This window comes from Oryx dammah, unplaced genomic scaffold, assembly GCF_014754425.2.
Source record: "Oryx dammah isolate SB20612 unplaced genomic scaffold, SCBI_Odam_1.1 HiC_scaffold_2, whole genome shotgun sequence".
Classification (NCBI taxonomy): domain Eukaryota; kingdom Metazoa; phylum Chordata; class Mammalia; order Artiodactyla; family Bovidae; genus Oryx; species Oryx dammah.
This window is the reverse complement of record NW_024070186.1, coordinates 178,569,493-178,594,745: the sequence shown is the minus strand read 5'-3', so window position 1 is coordinate 178,594,745 and position 25,253 is coordinate 178,569,493. Positions and strand designations below refer to the sequence as shown.

The 25,253-nt window shown below is 45.6% G+C and overlaps 1 protein-coding gene across 2 annotated transcripts in view; it reads right to left on the bottom strand.

Annotated features, from left to right (window-relative positions):
• Positions 1-25,253, bottom strand: part of PRKCB (protein kinase C beta) — a 371,817-nt gene that overhangs the window by 331,932 nt on the left and 14,632 nt on the right. The window lies entirely within an intron of this gene.

Below are 25,253 nucleotides of genomic sequence, written 5' to 3'. Positions count from 1 at the left end.
CAGCTAGAGTGTCTTCTATATCCATAGCCCCTACACACACACACACAGAGCTAAATGGCCTGAGTTTACGACACCTGACCAAAAGATGGGCCATCAGATTATCCCAGAAACTTAGAACTAGACCTAAGAGATGCTATCTGTCCCAGGTGGAAAATAGTGTGAGCATGGTCAGAAAGACCACGGCTGACCCAGGATAAACACAGGCTGAGAAAGCCAGAGAAAGGAGAAGCGAGACATGTGAGAACAAAGAACTCAGCGACCAGATAGAGACACTGAAAGAGCACAGTTTCCGAAGGCCGGTTTTCCAGTTCTTCCATCCAGTCACTCCTGAAGGCAGGCTGAACTTCCTGCCCTTTTATCACACAGGAAAGCCTCCAGTGCTAATCCTAATGACAGCAACAGTGGCTCAATTCAGAGATCCTTCCCATCGGCTCAGCAGTAAATACTCTACATATATGAACTCATTTAATTTTCCTGAAAACCCTGAGGCAGCTGTTTCCCCTTCCTCCCCCTCCCTTGTTTGTAGGTGAGGAAACTGAGGCACAGAGCGTTTAAGTAACTCCCCGTAGAGCATCCGGCTAGGAAGTGGCAGAACCAGAATCGAATCCAAACAGTGTAGCTCCAGAGACCTTGCATTTAACTATGAACTATTCTACCCCTTGGCCTCAGGCTGCATGAGTGAATTTCCATCACTTGTGACCCAAAAAGCCCTGCCTGAGACACACAGAGGCCACATGGACTTGGAGGAAAGCAGCCACCTGGAAGGCGCTGTCAAGGGAACCCTGCCAGTCCTCCCTGCTAAGCTGGCCGGCAAAGGATTACTTCCTGCAGTCAGAGTGGCTGCTGGACAGGGCCTTCAGACACCAGCAGAGCCATGGGGAAGCCATCCGGGCACTGAGATAGCATCCTCTGGACCAAATGTGTTTTGTGCCAGCTTCTGTTCTAGGAGCTGGAAACTTAACAGAGAACAAAACAGGCTAGAGCCCTGATCTTCTAAAGCTTACTTTCTAGAAGAGACAGATGTACGAATGATTCTATTAGGGGAACCAAAGCCTGAAACTGCCCACCCTGAGCAGGAAAGACAGTAACCCCTTTCATGAGTTATCTTACAACAGGCGGTCCTGGTAAGGAAGGCAGAACTAACAAGCTCCCACTGACCAGATGAATTCGGGAAAAGTCAAAAGGAGAGTGGAAACACAAGTCCACATGGCCTACAAATCTCCCAGAATCCTCTCACTGGAACATCTTGGTGCCACCAGGAAAGACCCTGAGTCAGAATGATTGGCCAGGGACAACCCAGAAACAAACCCCATCACCCTAAAAGGCGAGACTGCGAGTCACGCGGCAGAACAGTGCTCCTGGGTTCCCTTACCCTGCTGCTCTCCACCTGGGCGCCCCTTCCCAATAAAGTCTCTTGCTTTGTCAGCACGTGTGTCTTCTCGGACCATTCACTCCCGAGTGTTAGACAAGAGCCCCCTTTTGGGTGCTGGAAGGGGTCCCCCTTCCTGCACAATCCTACACGGCTATAAATGCCATGGAAGGAAAAACAGGGGGTGGTGTGATGAGAGTGTTGAAAGGGACACTTAGGGAGCATAGATGGAAAAGGCTTTTCAGAGAGGTGATGACTGAGCTGAGATGGAGATGATGAGAAGCTACCTGAGTCCAAAGGGGAGTCAGAGAGGCACCGAGATGGGAACAAGCATGGCGAACTCCAAGAACAGGAGAGGGCACGGTGGCTGGTGCACAATTCATTCTACCCCTTGGGCGGCCGAGCGTGTGGAAAGAGAGGCGACCCTGCTCCACAGCCTGACTTCATGAGACTCAGAGGCTAGCGAAGGAGCAAATACAGTAGCTGCAAAGACAGCTGGGTCCGCATTCCTCCCTATGTCCACAATCCCTGCAGTGTGGCTTGATGGCTCCTCTCCTCCATGCCCCACTTCCCAAGTCCAGAATGGCCCATGACTGGTTTCTGTGCAGCAGCAGCAGCAGAAGGGACAGTGTGCCAACTCTGAAGCATTTCTCAAGAGTCCTTGCATGCTTGTGCTCTTAGGACCCTGGAACCTTGCCCAACAGCCCATGAACCAGCCTGAGTAGCCTGGTGGATGGGGAGACACACAACATCCAGTCTCTCTTCTGCTCCAGTAAACACACATCCAGTGAGGGGGGCCATCCTAGGCATTCCAGGCCCCAGGTAACCTGCCAGCTGACCACAGACACACAAATGAGCCCAGCCAAAGTCTGCAGAATGCCTACTTCCATGCAGTTTGGGGGTCGGGTGTAATAAAGAAATAGCTAGTTCATACACCAAGGTGTATGGCAGGAGGAGAAGGGGATGACAGAGAATGAAATGGTTGGATGGCATCACCAACTCTATGGACATGAGTTTGAGTAGGCTCTGGGAGTTGGTGATGGACAGGGAAGCCTGGCGTGCTGCAGTCCAGAGGGTTGCAAAGAGTCGGACACAACTGAGTGACTGAACTGAACTGAACACCAAAGTGATGCCCGGACAGAGGAAAGCACAGGGGGTACTGTAGGAACAGCCAGAAATAGTTCATGACAGCCTGCTCTGTGGCTGTGCTTAGCAGCCTGGCCAGGGTCCAGATCAGCAAATACTGCTGCAGGGAGACCCTGCCAGGGCCCAGACTGATGCCCCGGAGCAGCAGCTGCTCTGACATCAGGAAACAGCAACACCCAGTGGCTTCATTCATTGAAACTCCCCAGTGAGCAGTGAGAACCAGATACACCTGGCTTTAAATCCCAACGCTGCCTTTTGCTAGGGGCTTCCCAGGTGGCTCAGTGGTAAAGAATTCACTTGCCAATGCAGGAGACACCGGAGATGTGGGTTCGATCCCTGGGGCAGGAAGATCTTCTGGAGAAGGAAGTAACAACCCACTTCTTGCCTGGAAAATCCCATGAGTAAAGGAGCCTGGCTTGCTAGAGTCCAAAGAATCACAAAGAGTCAGACATGACTGAGCAAGTGATCATGCATGCCTCTCGCTAGGCTGTGGCTAAACCTCTCCCACCTTTGTTTCCTCACCTGATAAAGGGGTAAATACACAAAGCACATTAGAGAGGACCTGTCACAGAAACGTAGCATGTCTGTGCTGTAGAAGTTTACAATCATTAACATATAAACAAAAGGGAGGGAAGCTCCCCATGTGAGGAGGCACGCATCACTCACTGGCCATATGTGAGAGAATTTTAGGTGGAACATAGACATGGCATTCAATCACAGCAAACTGTAATAACTGGGAATTGTTCCCTTTTAAATTATTTGCAATCCTCATGATTCTGTCAAAAGAGAAAGTCTCTGTTTGGTGCTTGTATCTTTTGAACACCACTTTAATATCCGCTAAATTCCCTTTTGGAACAAAGTTGAGGGGATGTTTCAAATTCAGATCCTTGTCAGCCAACAGTACCTTGCGAGAATTTCATAATATTTTTAATTATGTTCATTTTTTATAGTTACTAATTCTTTACGGTTGATATTATTTTTCCATTTATATAATGATAAAGTTTGTTTGAAATGAATGTGTTAAATGAAAAAGCAGACCATTAAAAAGACATTTTTTAAAGGACACAGTGCACACAGCAAATACTGTTAAAGCAGAATACTAGGGAAAACTGCAATAAGAACAGAACATTGATGGAATTGATAGAATTTGGTATTCAAGCTGACTCAAATTCCAACCTAGCCAAGTTACCAGCTACACAACTGTATTAGTCAGCTTTTGCTAGGTAAGCCTGCAATGACAAGCAACCTCAAATTCCAGTGGGGGTTTACAACATGCAAAGCACAGTTCTTGCTCATGCTACATGTCACTGCAATTGCCTGTGGCTCTGTGGCTTTGCTTCATGTGTCTTCTTTCTCGCTCTCTCTTTTAATTTTTAATTGGAGGATAAATGCTTTACAATTTTGTGTTGGTTTCTGCTGTATAACGTGAATCAGTTATAAGTGCATACACACACACACACACATACACACACACCATCCTTCTTGAAACTCCCTCCCACTTCCCCCCAACTCCACGTGTCTTTTACATGCCAGGATATAAGCTGAAGAAACAGTCCTCGCTTGGTCCCAAGGCACAGGGGAAAAGAACAAGGGCCAAATCGTGCAGTGACTCTGGAAGCTTCTACTTAGTTATACAGTATATCACGGCTGCTCAATTACACTGGCCAATGGGTATCACATGGCCACACCTCACATCAACAGAACAGGAAAGTTCATTCCTCCTGCAGGCAGATACTAGGTTATCACAAAGCAATGGGTGAGAACATAGAATCTTCTTACAGGGAGAAAGCAAATAATTGATTCAATAATATAATCCATCTTAATGACCCTGTGCAAGTCACCTCACTTTTACTTCTCCATTTTTGAGATGAGAATACCTACTTCAGAGTCAAGCTCAATAAATATGAATTCCCTTCCCCTTATGAGATTCATTCAGAACAGCTCATACCAAAATAAAGAGCTTGGTAGACAAAATAAAGAGCTAGGTAGACAAGCTGCATTCAAACTTTAGTCCGAGATCTGTTACCAGTTAAAAATAAACCCCGTGAATGTTCATGTGAGACGAATGTACTCCTCTCCTAAGCTGGCCACAGTCTCGTCCATGTCACTCATGTCGACATCTTATGAAAATTTTTCTGGAAAAACACCTACCCTTTTCAGAACTAAAGAAAAAAATGTAGAGGAAATGGTTATATAATTGACATTGTAATATTAGTGTCATGATGAAAAGCATACATTTGGGGACTTCCCTGGTGGTCCAGTGGTAAAGAATCCGCCTCACAACGCAGAGGACAGGATTCGATCCCTAGTCCAGGAAGATTCCAAAGGCCTCGGAGCAACCAAGGGACAACTCCTGAGCCCATGAGCCAAAACTACGGAAGCCCGCATGCCCTAGAGCCCGTGCTCTGCAACAAACGAAGCCACTGCAAGGGGAAGCCCGCAAATGGCAACTAGAGAGTAGCCCCATTCACAACAGCTAGAGAAAGCTCACACACAGCAACGAAGACCCAGTGCAGCCAAATAATAAAATTTTTTAAAAAGCATATATTTTAGAATTGGAATCATGGCTGTTACTTATTTGTATATGACCTTGAGGAAGTTAAATAATTGAGCCTCAAATTATTCATAAAATGGGACAATGGTACAACAGACTGGTTCACAGTTGGGGAAGGAGTAAGTACGTCAAGGCTGCATATGGTCACCTTGCTTATTTAACTTATATGCAGAGTACATCGTATGAAATGCTGGGTTGAATGAAGCACAAATTGGAATCAAGACTGCCAGGAGAAATATTAGTAACCCCATATATGCAGATGACACCACCCTAATGGTTGAAAGAGAAGAGGAATTAAAGAGCTTTTGATGAGGGTGAAAGAGAAGAGTGAAAAAGTTGGCTTAAAACTCAACATTCAAAAAAATTAGATCATGGCATCTGGTCCCATCACTTCATGGCAAATAGAAGGGGAAACAATGGAAACAGTGGGAAACTTTATTTTCTTGAGCTCTAAAATCACTGCAAACAGTGACTGTAGCTATGAAATTAAAAGACACTGGCTCCTTGGAAGAAAAGCTATGACAAATCTAGACAGTGTATTAAAAATGAGACATCACTTTGCCGACAAAGGGCTGTATAGTCAAAGCTATAGTTTTTCCAATAGTCATGCACGGATGTGAGAGCTGGACCATAAAGAAAGCTGAGTCCCAAAGAATTGATGTTTCTGAACTGTGGTGCTGGAGGACTCTTGAGAGTCCCTTGGGGTGCAAGGAGATCAAACCAGTCAATCCGAAAGGAAATCAGTCCTGGATAATCATTGGAAGGACTGATGCTGAAGCTGAAGCTCCAATACTTTGGCCACCTGATGCAAAGAACCAACTCACTGGAAAAGACCCTGATGCTGGGAAAGACTGAAGACAGGAAGCAAAGGGGATGACAGGAGATGAAATGGTTGAATCACTGACTCAACGGACATGAGTTTGAGCAGACTCTGGGAGATGGTGAAGGACAGGGAAGCCTGGAGAACCGCAATCCACTGGGTCGCAAAAAGTTGGACACAAGTGAGCAAATGAACAACAACAAACAGAACTATTTTAGTCATAGGTTACCATGAAATTTAAATGAGGTAAGTCATATGTATGGCTTATTACTATGCCTGGTCCAAATAAATACTCAAATAGAAACTCTTAAAAAGCTGGTACACATCCCAGAGTATCATTAAGTATTTCAAATCAACGTCTCACATCCAGTACAGGGAGGTCCTCGCTTACACCAGTTGGAGAACTCCAAGTTCAATTTTTGTTTCCCACTTTGTGACATGGGATAGCGCTCTGCTCCCTGGAAACCCTGCAGACATGCCCTGACCTTGTCTTTAACTACAAAGGACTTTCAATTCGTTTTGTGAACCTGTAGAAGTAAAAGATACAAAAATCATTTCTGAAAGTGATAAATGGATATGGACCATGAATGGCAACATTGGTTATCCCCAGCCTTCTGTTCACAAGGCATTTTAGCAAGAGGCTGCTGTCAGCATACAAGGAGACCCTCGGAAGACAGACCCCCAGCGAAAGAATCTTCTTTTACTCTTCTTTGGGGCTAGAATGTCTGTCTTATGTGTAGTGGACGATTTTAGCAATAAAGTGTATTCCATCTCCCAGCTGGAGAACATGTCACCAATTACTTGGAAAAGATATGAATAATTAAACAGACTTTTCTCTCAAGACAACTAAGTGGAAGTGTCTGGGTAATAGTGAAAGGTCAGAGATGATAGTTTCCCTGTGGTTCACAGCAGTTTGGTCTATTTCTCTTTTTTCTCTTTTGGCCACACCCCACAGTTTGTGGGGCCTTAGTTCCCCAACCAGGGATGGAACCTGGGTCATGGCAGTGAAAGTTCTGACTCTGAGCCACTGGACAACCAGGGAATTCCCAGTCTAGTCTATTTCTAGGTCTGCTCAAGCTTTCAAAGTTTCCTCGTGTCTGCACCAGCTCAGGTTCTGAGTTAATCACATATACTCTCTGAGCCTCGGTTTTCTCACCTTTAAAGTGGGAATTATGGATTGCTTGGAAACACTATTAGGCTTTAAGAGTCAAATCAAGATAAGGGAGTCTGTCATTTCAGATAGTAGAGTGACACAGGACTCAGGATTTGATGAAAATAGACCGGCACAAACACAGACACAAATAACTAGTATAAAACAAAGAATGTGGCTCACCAACCAGTTCCACAAGGATGGAGTCATCAGCCATTGCAGCTGCTGACCAGCAGAGCACCCAGAGGGGAATTCAGATGAGAGACAGGACAGGGCACTCAGCCTTGGGAAAACAGGCCCCTTTGATAGTCAAATATGTATCTCAGGAAGAATTTTAATGAATCCAGAATCTTGCATCTGCCCATAAATAGTAAAGCATTAAAATCATTAACTTGGGATATCTGTTCCTTGTGACTACAGTAATCTTTTACTGAGATGTATGCATAACATATACACTCTCCTGTCAAATATCATACATCCACTGGCTTCTCCCCCATCTCTGCAGAGCTGGTCCCTCAGAGCTGCCTAGAGACTGTCTCCCAGGCTAGAGTCCTCAGTTAGGTCCCTGCGTAAAACTTAAATCACAACTCTTTTTGTTTTTTAATGTTGCTGACTGGTTGACTGGTTTGGGGTTTTGTTTGTTGGCTATGCTGGGTCTCCATTGCTACACACGGGCTTCTCTCTAGTTGCAGCGAGTGCGGGCTGGCTACTCTCTCGTTGTGCCCAGGCTTCTCACTGCAGTGGCTTCTTGCTGTGGAGCACAAGGATGCTCAGGCTTCAGTAGCTGGGGCGCAGGGGCTCCGTAGTTGCAGCCTCCGGGCTCTAGAGCGTGGACTCAGTAGTTGGGATGCCCAGGCCCAGCTGCTCGACAGGCTGTGGGATCCTCTCAGATCAGGGATTGAACCTATGTTTCCTGCACTGGTAGGCAGACTCCCTGCCACCAAGCTACCAGGGAAGCCCTCACAGCTCTTAAGATCTGCATTTTCTTTCCATCAACATGAGTGAATGACTGGTGTTTGGTAGACTGAAGTAAAAAATTCCTACAAAGTAACAAGAAAATGTAAAAGGGGAGCAATTACAGAAGACGAAATGCAACTGTTGAAGAAATACATAAAAAGAAACCTCATTAGTAATCAAGAAAACGCCTATTAAAATTAAATGCCACTTTTTCTCCCTTCAGATTGGCAAAAATGTTAAAGTTTTGAGGCAGGAGATAGATGGGCCCCAGGCTGAGCAGCTGGAGTTTGTCCCCTGCGGACAGACACTGAGATGAAATATAATAGGAGAGGCTGAGGCCTGCCCAGATAAAAGACAGAGGCCACATATTTCTCATTCTCGAGGTCAAGGAGACCTTCCAAGACTATACATGTGCAGAAAGACTCCATGGAGGTCAAAAAGGGAGTGATGCTAAGTGATTCTAGCCTATTTGCTAGACTCCATCTTGGCTAAGAGATGTATGTGCACACAGAGCAGGATCCTGAATTAAACCAAAAACAGACTCATAACCAGACAAAGCAAGAGGACTGATCGAAGGAAACCCGGAAGACATGCTCCGTATAAGTCATTTAATCTACCACAAGTGTTCGAGTCCCTCTCTCTGAGCTCACCTGTGTGTGCCTATTCACACATATTCTTTTCCTCCTAATAAACTCTTTGTTTCACTACTTTCTTTGTGGGAATTCATTTCTACAACGCGAAGAGCCAGGGCGTTGCCTCTGGCCACTAATCTAGTGGCTAGGATTCAGTGCTCTTACTGCCACTGCCTGACTTCAATTTCTGGCCACGAACGAAGATCAGCCTGACCACGTTACGATTCAAGGCAGACACAGTGAAAGAGAAACACACATTGCTTGGGGGAGTAACAGCAGTCACTTTGGAGGACGTCTGTTAAAATCTGAATCGTGTACACCCCATGCCATTTGACATCTCAGGAACTAGAGAAACACGTGCATGTGTGTAGATGTGAACAAGGATGCTGGCTGTAGTACTGTGTATAAAAGACACTGTTAGGGGAAACACTGACACTGCCCGCCCTGGTCAGGCACCATAGTAACCACTTGCATGAGTTATCTTAACAACAGGAGGTCCTGGTAAGGAATGCAGAACTAATAAGCTACCACTAACTGGAAGAATTTGGGAAAACTCAAAAGGAGAGAAGAGATGCCAGTCTGTATGTCCCACCAACCTTCCAGAATCCTCCTCACTGGAATCCATCTTGGCCAAGCGATGCACACGCCACCAGGAAGGACCCTGGGTCAGAACAATCGGCCAGAGACAATCCGGAAACTAATCTCATTACCATAAAACCTGAGCCTGCAAGCCACGTGGCACAGTAGTCCTCCGCGGTTCCCTTACCCTCCTGCTCCACCCGGGTGCTCCTTCCCAACAACGTCTCCTGCTTTGTAAGTACGTGTCTCCTCGGACAATTCATTTCCAAGTGTTAGACAAGAGCCTACTCTCAGGTGCTGGAAAGGGTCCCCCTTCCTGCCACAACATCACCCCTAAAATAATCAAAGGTTGCTAAACACAGAGTAGCCATAAAAAATGGGAATAGAATACTAGGGAGTATGTAGTTAAAAGCGTAACAACAGAGACTGCTCTTCAAGACTCTGCGACGTGAAAAATCAAGTTCCAAGATGATGAGCTGATATACGACACCATTTAGCAAGACACACACACACACACTATCACATAATCAGTATGGATACAAATACGAACAGAGGAAAGGTTCTAAAAGGAGACACCAATTATGCAACCTCTGGGAAAGGGAGAGAGTACCTCGACTGGGATGTCAAAATTGCCAAAAAGATCTTTAATACCATGTCTTATGATAGTTAATTGATCTTAATGAGGTGTTGCTGTTCTTGTTTACTCGCTCAGTCACGTCCAACTCTTTGCGACCCCATGGACCGTAGCCTGCCAGGTTCCTCTGTCCATGGGATTTCCCAGGCAAGAATACTGGAGTGGGTTGCCATTTCCTTTTCCAGGGGATCTTCCAGACCCAGGGATGGAACATGTGTCTCCTGCATTGGCAGGTAGATACTTAAGGATTTATTATGAATTTAATTTTTTCCTTTAACACAACAGGACGATCTCAATGCATCACCCATGGTGGGTCGCAAAGTCTGGTCGATTCCATAATCGACAGAAGAGCTATGCTTACGGGGATAAATACGGCCATAATTATTACCACATGACTGAGACCTCTGGCTCCCCTGACGCTTTCCCTTTACTCTGAGAAACAGGAGGCCAAGGCACACCTGGTTTTGTACTCTGTTAATTGCCAAAGGCCTACAGGCTTAATCCCTTCCCAGGAGTGATAATTAACATTTTTAATACAGGCACTTTACAATCAATAGAGTTAACAACTGCTGCTCTTATCTACTTATACTCAGGTGTGAAAAAGAAAAGCGGATGGGAGGGATGCTTTAGGAATGGAGAAGAGAAAGGGATAGAATTCGGAAGGAATCCACAGAGCCTGGGGGCAGTCCAGTGAGGCAAAGGTTCTGAACCCTGAAAGAGAGGGATGCAGAGTTGAGACCAAGTTTATGTATGGCAAAAACCACTACAATAGTGTAAAGTAATTAGCCTCCAATTAAATAAATTAATTTTTTTGTTAAAAGACCAAGTTTAAAAGGCAGATTCTTTAGCATGACATCCAGAGCTTTCCATCTTCTGGGCTTATGTCTACTATTCCAGAACCTTCACTCAGCTCTATCTAGCACGAAGGGGTGCCAAGTGTGAAGGGTAAGACCTACGACAATGGAAGGGTGTAACCAACCATCCCAGAGGCATCAGTTCAGACACTGGGACCAGCTCCAGCAGCACATGCAGGGGCTTCCCTGGTGGTCCACTGGTTAAGACTCCACTGTGGGGAGTATGACTTCAATCCCTGGTCAGGGACTAAGACTCCACATGCTGCATGGCTAAAAGAAAAAAAAATGCAGCAGCAGCAACACATTCAACCACAGTTTCTTGCATTATAAGATTTCATGGGATAAGAACTATCCTATCTCCACTAAAGGGCCTAAAGGGTGGAGAAATGGAAAAGAAGGGTCTCTCTTTTGTTTCCCATTTGATCACAGCACCCCAAAATAGGTTTCTGCTTTAAGAAATCTGTTTTTCTCTTTCCCAGCACTTATCATAATATAATGTAATGATCTCTTTTCTTCCTTATTTGCTTGTTTACAAACAAGAAAAATGCAAGTTACATGAGGAGCAAGGACTTTTTCAGTCTTGTTCACCACAGCTTTTAGGGGTTTTTTTGGTTCGGTTTGGTTGGACACACTGAGCGGCATGTGGGATCTTAAGTTCCCCAACCAGGGATTTAACCTGCGCCCCGCTACAGCAGTCTTAACCATCAGACCACCAGGGAAGTCCCTTGTCTTGTTCACCACTATATCCCCAATCTGGCATACAGTAGGTGCTCAATAAGGCTTCTTAATCTTGAAAATGGAGATACTTCCAGAAATATAGCAAGAAGCCTGAAGCATAGTACCTGAGGGAGATACAGATCACTGAGCAGAGAGAAAGGTTAAGAAAGAGAACTGGAAATGTCCATTTTGGAGGGGGCTTTTTTCATTCCTACAGTAACAGTAAAGGACATAAAATCACAAGATTTCACATGGATTCTTCTGGGTTGTTTAAAAGTTAGAAACATCATGCTAGTGGCTCCACAAAGGAGACCCTTAAAACAAATGTTCAAAGCTTGACCTCAGCTTAGCTAAGATTTTAATCCATATCCATTAGTGACAAGACTGGTACAAAAATAAGAACAGTCACTTCCTCTTTTATGTTTGAAAAAAAAAAAAAAAACTTACTGAACTCTGAACTTCCTCTCTTCTAACCACAACTTACTACTGGCTTACTTTAGTAAAATAATTGCCAACAAAATAATAAGGAGGCATCTTTTTGGCGTTGCTAAGTTTCTATCCAAGACTCTGCCTACAACATTGCCTGCTGATTCCAAGTTTTTCAAGAAGCCCATCCAGAGATCCTGATTGAAAGAGGAGAAAACTGTCCCAATGCTGCCAAGAAACTGCTCAGCTCAGCTTTGTGGCTACGGCAGCTCCACTCACAGGGCGGACACCTGCCATGCCAAAATGAAACTGAGCCCAAACTGGCGGACTATTCCGAGGCAGATCCCTGGGACGGAGCTTGGACACAGCGTGCAGCAGCCCGGGTCTGAGCCTGGCCCTGACGCTTACTCACCAGTTCTGTGATGTTGAGGAAGTGGCTTAACCTCTCTGGGCATCCATTTTCTCATATGTTAGAAAGAAAAAAGGCTTTTGTTTCTGGTACAGTCGAACAAACTCCAATTGAACCCAAATTTCCTACAAATGACAAGTTTAACTCTGGACACAAAAAAAAAAAAAAAATTTTTTTTACCTGAAAGTACTGAAGAATGAACATAAGAAGGCAGATTCTGGAGGGAGGGAGCTGAAATTTGGAAGAACAGAATAGCCATTTTTCAGCTTTTACCCTGAGAATAGGCTTCAGTCAGCACCAAATGGCAGCTAAGACTCCAACAGAAAACCTTAAGTCTTCCCGACTTGCAGAGCCAGAGGACAGATTTCAGGTCAACCACAGCTACTGGAAAGTGCAGAGGGAATCCAGGAATAGAGCAAGCTCAGGGAGAAGCCTCAACTCCTGAGTACAGGCAGACCTCAGAGATACTGCGGGCTTGATTCTAGACCACCGCGCTAAAGCAAATATTCCAATAAGGTGAATCACCCTTTTTTTTTTTTTTTGGTTTCCCAGTACAGATTAAAGTTACATTTACACTATACTGTGGTGTATCAGGTGTACACTAGCACTGTGTCTATAAAAACAATGTACATACCTTAATTTAAAGATATTTTATTGCTAAAAAATACCAACACAATTACAGCAGTAACATCAAAGATTACTGATCACAAATCACCATAACAAATATAACGATAATGAAAACATTTGAAATATAATGTGAATTACCAAAACATGACCTGGGGACACAAAGTGAGCAAATGCTTTTGAAAAAATGGTGTCAATAAACTTGCTGAAAATCTTCAATTTGTAAAAACAAAACAAAACTACAGTACCTTTGAAGCACAGTGAAATGAGGTATGCCTGTATAAGGGTTTCCCCCCATGGCTTAGCGGTAAAGAATCTGCCTGCAGTGCAGGAGTTTCGGGAGATGCAGGTTTGATCCCTGGGTCAGGAACATCCCCTGGAGGAGGGCATGGCAACTCACTTCTGTATTCTTGCCTGGAGAATCCCAGGGACAGAGGATGCTGGCAGGTTACAGTCCAGAGGATCACAAAGAGTCGGACACAACTAAAGCAACTTAACATGCACACAGATCCTGTATAAACTCTAAGTGTCTGACTGACTCTTGAACCATGCACACATAGGGTAGTCTTAAAGGAGCCTCAAGATAAAATAAAAACCAGAACTGACATTTAGCTGTTGTCCAAGAGACAGTTTACTGTCCAAGTCAACAGCTTATGAAGGTGAAAACCTCAACATTCTTCAGAAAAATACAACAGAATCCAGAGTCCCCACAAGGTAACACTCACAATGTCCAGGAAACATTCTGAAATTATGCAACATGTGAGAAACCAGGAAAATATGACCCACTCTCAAGAGAAAATACAATCAACCAAGGAAAAGAAGGGAGGAATAGTTCCTATTAGGTTAGGGCAATGTTCTGAAATTGTCTGAGATACAAGGCATTCAGCTGCAGGTTACAGAAAACCCATCTTGAAACGGCTTAAGCAATAAGAGAATTCATGGTCTAACAAGACCAAATTTCTACAAATAAGACTATATAAGGATTATATCAGGGCTATATCAAGGTTAATTAATTCAGTGGCTCAAGGACATCACGAAAGACACATTTCCTCTCTATTTTTTTACACTATCACTCACAGCATGTCAGCCTTGTCCTTCATGGTCAAAGATAGCTGCCATGTTCCAAGGCATGACATGAGGTCCTTGAAGACAAATCCTTTGTCCTGGGTACCCTTCCTTCTGGATTTGTATGCTGTCCTGTGAGGACATGACTCTTGGTACTTATTACAGTCTTCCTGGGACCAAGAGGGCAGATACTGATGACACTTGGAGGATGGTGGATCAAATAACTGGGAGAATCCCCAGTCTTTCACAACCTTGTTAAGCATCTGAGTAACCCTCAAATCACCTACCTCCAAATAACTTGTTAAACGTTCTACTATGAACATTCAAAGCATACTATCTGAAACAACCAACAGAATTGGAAAACTAGTAACAATAGCTCTAAATAGAAGACAAGCACAAAAAACACAATGAAAATTATAATTGCTAATCCCAGCAGCCACATATCTCTGAGCCTGAGGTTGCCTCATTCTTTTTATTTAAAAGAGAAATTAGCATGCATTAGGAAAGTGTCTAAGACATGATAGCACCACAGTGAGAAATTCTCCTTAACAACCAGAAGAATTAAAAAGAGAATTGAAGAGGGGAAAATATATGGGTGTGTGTATTTCTGTTTCGTGCACACACAACTAAAATCTTTGAGAACCGCCAACAATATGCTTCAGGCATTTTGAAAACAACAGCCTTGTACTAAAAACTCCCAAATATTTACTGTCATCTCTGACTTCTCATTATTCCCAATTACCTTTTGGATATCTATACCTGGAGATACTACAGGCATCTCAAACTCAATACAGCCCATGTAGAATTCACTATCTTTACCCCTAAGCTTTCTCCTCTTCTTGAATTTTCTGCTGCTCTTTATGATATCCCTCTTCATCAAGTACCCAAATGAGAAATCCCTCAATAGCTGACAATGCTTCATACTCCTTTTATTGCTCAATGTGCCAAAGTAAGGCTCTGCCTCACACAGACATTATTACATGGGGTTGTCACAAATCTTTATAGAAGGTACTGTCCCTTATCATTTACCCTTGTTTCAAAGTGACCAAGTCAAGGATAAGAAATTTGCCTGGGCTCACAGGATCTGAATCCAGATCTGTCTAATCCTCTTTTCCTACTTCTCAAAGCAAGTAGAGACCATTAAGCAAGAATCCCTCCACTGGCCTTGTGTATGCATGCTAAGTCACTTCAGTCGTGTCCAACTCCAACTCTTTGCAACCCTATGGACTGTAGCCTGCCAGGCTCTTCTGTCCATGGGGATTCTCCAGGCAAGAATACTGGAGTGGGTTGCCATGCCCTCCTCCAGGGAATCTTCCGAACCCAGGGATTGAACTCATGTCTGTCTCCTGCATTGGCAGGTGGGTTCTTTACCAGTAGCATCACCTGGGAAGTCCCAACTGGCTTTGAAATTATTTTATTTCCTGCCCATTTTCCCTTCTTTTTAATTCCACCTGTGCTCTCCCCTCTCATTGATAGGGACAGAATAAAGGGACAAAGTAGGTGATTAAGTAGTCAAACCCGGGTCTCCTGCATTGCAGGTAGATTCCCTACCATCTGAGCCACTAGGGAAGCCCAAATCCCAGTATGGGATTGTAGGTAGAAAAATATGGAAGATCCCTGTAACTTAATGATTACTGAAGAAAGCAGGTTTGCTTAGCAACAAAACAGTCCAACAGCAGCATGGGACATGTCCCCAAACAATAAAATAATGGTGGTATGAGATCCACAACCCGCCTGGTGAGCTCAGTAAGTTAGTGATCCCTATCCCTCTCTGCATGCATAAAAAAACAATAATTTGTGGACTTAGCTTGATGATGTAAGGACAAGAAAACTGCCCTGCTCAACCGGGAGGAGGAGCTGATGATGGAAGCATGACGTCCACTCATGACAAACAAGGGGCTTCCCTGTTGGCTCAATGGTTAAGAATCCGCCTGCTAATGCAGGAGACGCAGGTTTGATCCCTGGTCCTGGAAGATCCCCCCCATGCCACGGGGCAACCAAGCCTGTGCACCACAACTACTGGCCAGCACTCTAGAGCCCTCGAGCCACAACTATCGATTCACGAGCTCCAACAACTGAAACTGCTGGCTCCCACAGCCAGGGATCCCCAAGAGAAGCCATGGCGATGAGCAGCCCGCATGCCACAGCTAGAGAGTAGCCCCTGCTCACTGCAACTCGAGAAAAGCCTAAGCAGAAACGGAGACCCAGCACAGCTAGGAAAAAATAGATAAATAAAAACCTCATGCTGGGCAAAGGGCCACAGAGGATCAGGAGTCAAGAGAGGGTGTCAGAAGATACAAGGCACTGTCCCAGGATATTTAAAAAAAAAAGAAGAAAGAAAGAAAAACAAGTTCTTCTCCCTCTCCCCACTTTTCCTTTGATTATGAAACTGTAGCTGAAGTTCTTGGGGTGCCACATTTCTCAGCCTCTTGCTTATAAACCTCACAAGTGTCCCATTCTAATATGTTACTTCTTGTCTAGCACTCTGTCCCTCACTGAATTCTTTTCTACACTGAGACATAAAGGACCGTGGTACCGGAGCTCTTTGGAGCCCCCCTGAAATGACACCAAACAGCTTTGCCATCTCCCGGAAGGAGGCCCCCCTTGCCATTACTCCACCATGCTCTCGCCAGCACTTGGCGCTGTCAACCTCACCACGCTGAGAAGAGTCCTGCTCTCTTTGAACCCTGGAGAGTTTTCGCTCTCCTTTCAACATTCTCCTACCTTCTCTCTGGCCCTCCAAATTTTCTCTTCTTCAAGCTTAATGTTCCTGATCCTTCAACTACTATTTCTTGGCCAAGTGTCCCTTCTCTCTCCTGGTTCTCCTCCCCCTTCACTGACACTCTGCTTCACTCTCACTGCTTCCACTTCCTCAAAACTCAACTTAGAACCTGAGCTCCCACATGCAGTGGCTTAGAGCTTGGCAGCAGCTCCTTTATCTCCATCCTGATGGCTTGATGGCTGCAGCACCCTTTGTTTGCCGATATGGAAGGCAACGTTCTTCATTCACATAAACCACGCCATGATACGTCACAATGCCCTAGCCAAAGGCTGATCAAGGGCCCTGGCAGAATCCTTGAACCACAAGCTTCAGAACAGACGGCCTGGGTTTGTCATCCTCTTCAAATTCTTCTTAGTTTCAAGACCTGGGGCAGGGACTTCCCTGGTGGTCCAGTGGTTAAGAATTCACCTTGCAGTGCAAGGGATGCAAGTTCAATCCCTGATCGGGCAACTAAGATCCTACATGCTGCGGGGCAACTAAGCCTGTGCACCACAGCTAGAGAGATCCCACATGCCACAACTAAGACCAGATAAATAAATAAATAAATAAATACTAAATAAATAAATAACTACTAAAAAAAAAAAAAAAAAAGACCTGGTCAAGTTAATATCCCTGAATCTCCATTTCTTTTCTTTTTCTTTTTCTTTTTTTTGAGAATGCTGCATGGTTTGCAGGATCTCAGTTCCCCAACCAGGGATCAAGCCTGTGCCCCCGGTAGTGGGAGCATGGAGTCCTAACCACTGGACTCCCAGGGAATTCAGTTTCTTCATGGAGGGAAAATGAGACCCACCTCCTCGGGTGCTGCAGACTTTAAATGCAATCATATGTGAAGCATTCAGCTCAGGGCCTCGATAAATGAGCACAGCTCTTCAGGGAAGTATTATCATCCCACAGACATGTCTGCTGTATGTGAACCCTTCCTTCCAAATGACACCAGGACTTCATGCTTCTCAGCCTGTCCTCCCAGCCCAGCAACTCACACACAAAGAAATCAGCTGACTGTGGTCACATGACCATCAAGAGACCTCAGACCTAAAGCCACTTTCTGAATTCCTTATTCAGGGCCACAGCTAAAAATCTACCGATGTGCTAACTCCTTCACTGGTCAAAAACAATTTACTGAAAACATTTTCTCCCACAAAGGAGTTTTCTTGTCCATCAGATTTTGCTAGTTTCACCCACCGCTATGGCAAACAAGCTTTCCTAGCTCTGAAGGATAAGCTAGATCATCTTCAAGCACCCCAGAGCCTGCCTGACCACGGTTCCCCCTCCCTCTGCCAGAGCCCTCCACCCACTCAAAGGCTCTCTCCCCGCCAGGCCCTTCGCCTTGGTGACTGGGAACTCAGAACCTGACTTAGACAGAAAGTGAAAGTCACTCAGTTGTGTTCGACTCTCTACAACCCCATAGACTACACGTATACAGTCCATGGAATTCTCCAGGCCAGAATACAGGAGTGGGTAGCCTTTCTCTTCTCCAGGGGATCTTCCCAACCCAGGGATCAAACCCAGGTCTCCCACATTACAGTTGGATCCTTTACCAGCTGAGCCACAAGGGAAGTCCAAGAATACTGGAGTGGGTAGCCTATCCCTTCTCCAGGGGCTCTTCCTGACCCAGGAATTGAACCAGGCTCTCCTGCATTGCAGGTGGATCCTTTACCAACTGAGCTCTTGAATTCAGTCTGGGCTCTGCAGTTCTCAGGAAAACTCTTCACCCTTCCTAAGCCTGTTTCCTCACTGATGAATGGAGGTGATAATAAGGATGATGATTCAAAGGGATGAAGTCTGAAATCTCCAGCTCATTGCAAGCCCTCAGATATTAGCTTTCATTCTCATCACTGTCACCATCATCATCTCCCCATTCCTTTTATGCAGTCCTGAACTCAAATTTGAACCTCTAACTTTGGAAACAACTCTTTAACTTTGTGCCTAGTTTTCTCAGCATAAAAGGGGAATAATCAAGCAGTAGCCTCCCTGGGCTGTTGTGAAGATTTAAAGGGTTCAGTTCAGTTCAATCACTCAGTCGTGTCCGACTCTTTGTGACCCCATGGACCACAGCAAGCCAGGCCTCCCTGTCCATCACCAACTCCTGGAGTTTACTCAAACTCATGTCCACTGAGTCAGTGATGCCATCCAACCATCTCATCCTCTGTCATCGCCTTCTCCTCCTGCCCTCAATCTTTCCCAGCATCAGGGTCTTTTCAAATGAGTCAGCTCTTTGCATCAAGTGGCCAGAGTAAAAGGGTTAATACATATAAAACACTTAGAACCATGCCAGGAACATGGTAAGTACTCAATAAACGCCAATGTGAGTCAGCAGCATTTGAAAGACTTACTTGAAGATAGCCAAGAAATGGAAGTTTCCCTGGCCAGTCTTCCCCTGCTGATAGAGACTCTCCTGGGAACACACACACTCCAGCAAGAACAGGTCTAACCCAGATTAATTTTTTTCTTCTTTTTGTAAATAAATTTATTATTTTTAATTGGAGGATAATTGCTTTACAATATTGTGTTAGTTTCTGCCATACATCAACATGAATCAGCCACAGATATACATATATCCCTTCCCTCTTGAACCTCCCTCCCACCTCCCACTTCCCACCCCATCCCACCCCTCTAGGTTGTCACTGAGCACCAGCCTTGAGGTCCCTCCATCGTGCGGCAACTTCCCATTGGCTGTCTTTCTTACACGTGGTAATGTATAAAGGTATGTTTCAACATTACTCTTTCAGTTTGTCCCTCTCTTTCCTTCCCCCACTGTGACCACAAGTCTGTTCTCTGTCTGCATCTCCACTGCTGCCCTGCCCTGCAGACAGGTTCATCAGTATCATTTTTCTCTAATTAGGTCCCATTTGTTTATTTTTGTTTTTTCTTGAACCTGATTTTTTTTTTAGTCTCATTTGGAGTGCCTTGGCCCCCAAGTGGCCCTTAGGCCCCAAATCAGAGAAAGCCAAAAGGGAAACACAATGAGGCCAGCTGTCATTTGAGCCCCTACCTATCAAGGACACCAGACAACAGAAACACAGCCTGAGTTCCAGCGCTCGGAAGGCCCAGCTGGAGGCTGCCCTCGGCAGAGAGGCACCCCGGCGACACAGCCCACCTCTTTGCCTGCATGCTCTTCTCACGTCTCCCGGCAGCTCCGTGAGGCCCCTGAACACCTCCTCCTTCCTCCCCCTGTGCTGATTCTGTTCATAAAGCACTTCCTCAACCCACATTATCCCCCAGGATAACCAGTTCTCCATCTGTGGAAGAGGGACAGCTCTCTGCCAGCACCTGACGCAGCACTGGGCCACTTCGCCCAAGAGACAGGTCAGGCCAGGCAGTTCCATCAGAACCAATAATTTCACTTATAAAACAAGACAAACTCCTATCCCACACTTAGAATTCTATGTGGAAAAGTAACTTTCATCAGTGATATGTTTAAAGCTCATTAGAATAATCTTGGGATAGCATGATGGGATGAGAACACAACGTCTAATTACAAAGGATTGAAAACAATGCACTTACATCATCTCTAAAAATAAGTAAAGCCTCAACAGTCCATGAACCTCAAGAGTCAATTCACGAGCCTCTAGACCTCTCGTCTGTATTTCTCACAATGACTTTCAAACCACGTTGACCGTCACCCACAGTGAGAAACACATTTTATATCTGGCCCAGTTCACACATGCCTATAAATGTTCACATGAAATAAAAGTTTTATGAAACCATACTTGTGAGTGTAATGCATTCTGATATTTTCAAGTTTATTTTTTTTCACGGTGTTCACGACCTACCAAATTGATTTCATGACACCCTAATGAGCGACGATCCACAGTCTAAGAAACATATTTAAAGGAATTCAAGAAAACTCCTCCCAGCGTGGAGCTGCAAGAAGGTGTAAGGGTGAAGGTCAAGGCACCAAGGTTACAGAGTCCAGGCTTAGAATAAAGCTGGAATCGCCTGTGACTCAGGAGAGCATGGTGGCAGGAAATAATGGGAGGCATGTAAACCCATGTCTCTGCCCGGTAGCTAGATGACCATGGGCAAGTCATTCCCATGTCCTGCTTGGATTAAGCCTACTTAGATTAAGGCTCTCTATATTTCAGTACTGGAAGATACAGCCTATGAACCTACATGGCAACTAAATCAGTTTTGGGAAGGGACCAAGGATGAAAGCCCACAAGGTTACTAACAGTCAAGAAGACAGGATTTGGAATGTCTCTAAGAGACACCTGGAAGCAGGCTGTGGACCCCACAGAGGATCCCCTAGACCCTCCTCACACCTGCAGGATCAGGGCACTAGTTCCCTCAGAAGGCCAAGGGTTCAGAGTCCTCCCTAGGACTCCTCCCTTGAAGAAGAAAGCTGCCTTAGGCTTCCCTGGTGGCTCGGTGGTCAAGAATCCACCTGCCAATGCAGGAGACACGGGTTCGATCCCTGGTCCAGAGAGATCCACATGCCATGGAGCAACGAAGCCCAAGCTCCACAATTACTGAGCCGGTGTGCCTGAAACCTGAGCTCTGCAACAAGAGAAGTCCACAGAAGCAGTGAGAGGGTAGCCCCCACCCGCTGCAACTAGAGAAAAGCCCACGCAGAAACAAAGACCCAGCACAGCCACAAGGGAATAAATAATTTGAAAAAGAAGAAGCAAGCTCTCTTGCCCAAGGTAATTCCAGCTCCCCGAGAGCAGCCCACAGCCAGTACCCACTGGGTGCAGATCCCACTGTCCCATTTCTGAAGGACCATCACAGCTCCGGCCACCAGACTGGCTTCGGCCCCCTGCAGTTCAGCTTCTCCCTTCTCTGCTTCCCTCCCTCCCTTACAGATGTTGTTCCCAAGAGCTCCTCCTCCTATAAGCCACCTGTCTGCAAATCTCCGTCTCTGAAGACAAAGATGCAGTGACATTGGCCAGGGTCACAGGAGGACATTTAAGTTAAAATGGTACCTTTAGGATATTTGTCAAAGATGTTTTTGAGAACTGTTTTTCAGAACTAACATTTAAGGAGCAATCACATGTTTTTTTGCACTCCAGGTCTCATTCAATCCACGCGGCTTCCTGGGAGGCGGGCTCTGTATCATTACCTCCATTTCACAGATGAGGAAACCAGAGATTCGAGGGGTTCAGAAAGGCACCCAAGCCCTCACATGTGATCAGTGGAGGGGCTGAGGTCTGAACTCAAGCCCTAGTCCTCATCCCACTCCACTGAAGCTCTCACATGGGCCATATGGAATGACACGGATTCACTCACGTCTGTCTCCTTCTCAAATCTCTCCCTCCTCAATGGCAGGGGGCTCGTGTTATGGATCTGAAGTACTGAGTGTAGTGCCAAGTCCACAGCAGGGCCCGGGTGGTAGTACTGTGACAATATTTGCTGGTCTACTCAGTAGTGATGGTGGTAGCAGTCAGCGCTTTGTGCGCACTAAGCCCTGGGCTATGCCCTTTACGTAAAGCATTTGGCCCTTTCATTTCTCTGTGACTTGAGTCCTTTTATGATGTCTAAGTGGTGAGTGGGCTTTCCTGGTGACTCAGCAGTAAAGAGCCCGCCTACCAATGCAGGAGACGGGTTTGATCCCTGGGTCGGGAATATCCCTGGGAGAAGGAAATGGCAACCCACTCCAGTATTCTTGCCTGGGAAATCCCATGGACAGAGGAGCCTGGCAGACAACAGTCCATGGCGTCCCAAAGAGTCAGACACAGGCTGCAGTCCATGGGGTCCCAGAGACAGACACAACGCAGCGACTAAACAACAGCAAAGCTCACTTGGGACCCGCCACAGATTCAAGTTCAGTCTGGCAGATGTGCACTGTACTGGAGCTAAGGAGCCAGGAGGGCCACGGTGAGACTGGCCTGGTAGGGTTCCCCAAAATGCCACACGGTCTTTGTGGCTTTTCCCATCAAGAGGAAGAGGCTCTTCCCCTTTTCTTTCTGCCTTTATTTCTCAGGTGGGCTTGTTATCTGCTTTCACTAAGAGAATATGGGAGAAGTGCCACTGTGCAAGTTCTGAGCCTAAACTTCAAGAGGCCCTGCGACCGCTTCTCATGCACCAGGAATGCACCCACCACCACGTGGCCGAGCTCAGGCCAGCCAGCTGAAGGTGAGACCACCTGGAGAAAAGCCTCAGGTGTCTAGGTGTGCCTGCTGAGGCCCCAGACACAAAAAGCCAATCCTTGCCTAAACCAGAAGGACCGCCCAGCTGAGCCCAGCCCAAATTATTGACCCACAGAAACATGAGCTAAATAAAATGGTGGCGGTGTGAAACCACTAAGGACTGGTTTGTTAAACACTGGATAATTGTGTCCAGTCAAATATCCGATAAAGTAGAACCACCAAAGGATTCTTCCATAGGAGAGACGACGAATGAGCAAAAGACTTTTCCGAAGAATTGAGTGAGCTCATCTCTGACTCAAACCACAGCGTCTGCGATGTCCACTGGCAACGAGAAGTGGCAAGAATTCTGACTGGCTGGAAAACTGGAAATTCTGACAAGAACCAGATTGTTCTACTAGCTAAAAGCAAAAAAAGAGCATCTCTTTATTTCATCCTTAGCAACACAAACAGACTGTGTTCTCCTCCAAACATCCCCTCCTGTGTTTGATGAGATAAAGAGGTCTAGCATTTCTCTTCTCAGGTTTAAAGAAGTCAAGTTAGAGGTAAAGTCAAATACACCAGCTCCAAGGAAGTCAAAGGAAACCATGGCTCTGGGGACTTGAGGAGGGTTCGCTGTTTCTCAGCAGGCACCCATTTGCTTTTACTCCCAAGCCAGTCGACACATCCCAGGACCCCCTGAGGTTGATGCACCCCTGTGCCCAAGCTCCAGCCAAGAGAATGCAAACAGAAGCAACACGCGTCCCTTCCAGGCTGGAGTGGCTGTGAAATAAATGAGTGTGCTTTCTCATATCCCTTTCCCCACCCTCCTGCCCAGTGGCAGGTAACCTGGGTGCCTGGGAGAGAGGCTGCAGGATTGCCTGCCGTGGATCTGTGCCATGAGTGAGAAATAAATGCTTCCCATCAAGCCACAGAGGTGTCAGGGCTTATCTGTTACAGCAGCTTTCACAGACTCTGACTAATACCTTAGCAAAGAGAGAATGTTTTAAATGCAAGCCGGAAAAGTAGTTTATGAGCTCAAGTTCTCCTGGTAATAACAGAGCCGCATTACTGGGTGGGAAAACTGTCAGGATGCCCTGGCTTCCTTGTTCTACAGTTTGCAACGGATGGGCAACATTGAAATGAAAAGCAGATGTCCCCCCAAGAAGGCAAACGGCACCATCCCTCTGTGGTTGACTCCAGAAGGTGCTTGTCTCCCCTACAGATTTCACTTCTGTGTGTAGAACTGAAAAAGTCCCCACTAACACTTCTCAGATTCTCAGTGACTTAAAGCTCTGTGCTTTTTTTGGCTGCATCACATGACTTGTGGGATCTTATTTCCCCAACCAGGGCTTGAACCCATGTCCTCAGCAGTGAAAGGGCAGAGTCCTAACCACTAGACCACCAGGAAATTCCCAAAGCTCAATGTGTTTTAAATGTTTCTGTTGAAGTGTAACATCATAAGAGAAGATGCGTACAAGTCTGCAGCTCAGTGGATGGTCATAATCTGAACCCAACGTGTAACCAGCACCCAGATCAAGAAACAACATCGCCCATACCCTGGTGTCCCCTCTTAGTCCCCACCAGTCTTCCGAACTGCTATCACCTATGATTACTACAGATGATTACTTTCATCTGTTCCTGAACTTCAAGTACATGGAATTCCACGGAACATACTCTTGTGCATCTGGCGTTTTTTGCTAGTCATCCATGTCGTATACAGCTGGAGTTTGCTCACTCTCATTACTGTATAGTATTCCACTGTGCACTGCTGATGGCCATTTTAGCAGCTTCCAGTTTATATACTGTTAAAGGAAATTATTGTCACTCTAGCCTACCAGGGTCCTAAAGTCAGGGACTTCAGCGGAGAAACTCTTTGTCTTTACCAAGAAACATGGCCAAAGCTGAGGTTAAGATTGAAGCATTCACATACTTCTGAAAATCACTCCTCAACAGGCTTTAATGAGGACAATTTTTGTTGTTCAAACAAAAATGATCAGAGCTTGTAAACCAGGAAGTGATGCGCTCTTTAGGGAAACTGTAGATCAAGCTACAGCAAATAAAACCCAAATCAAATGACTCCCTCAGTGGACTTATGTTCCCCATACCATGCATTTAAAAGGTATCTACGAGTACACACCATGTGCCAGGTATGAATCTGGGTACTCTAGGAACAGCAGGAAGTGAGATAGAGTCCCACCTCTCTGGAAACTTATATTCTAGTGGGGAAGACAAACACTAAACAGTCAAATAAACATACAATTAGAATATGGAGGGGCTTCTGTGGTGGTCCAGTGGTTAATAATCTATCTTCTAACGCAGGGGACACAGGTTCGATCCTTGGTCAAGGAACTATTAATAAGATTCCACATGCCGTGGGGCAACTAAGCTCACACACAGCAACTACTGAGCCCCCTACGTATCACAAATAGAAAGAAGCCTGGGTGCCGCAAGGGAGGTCACACAAGATGCA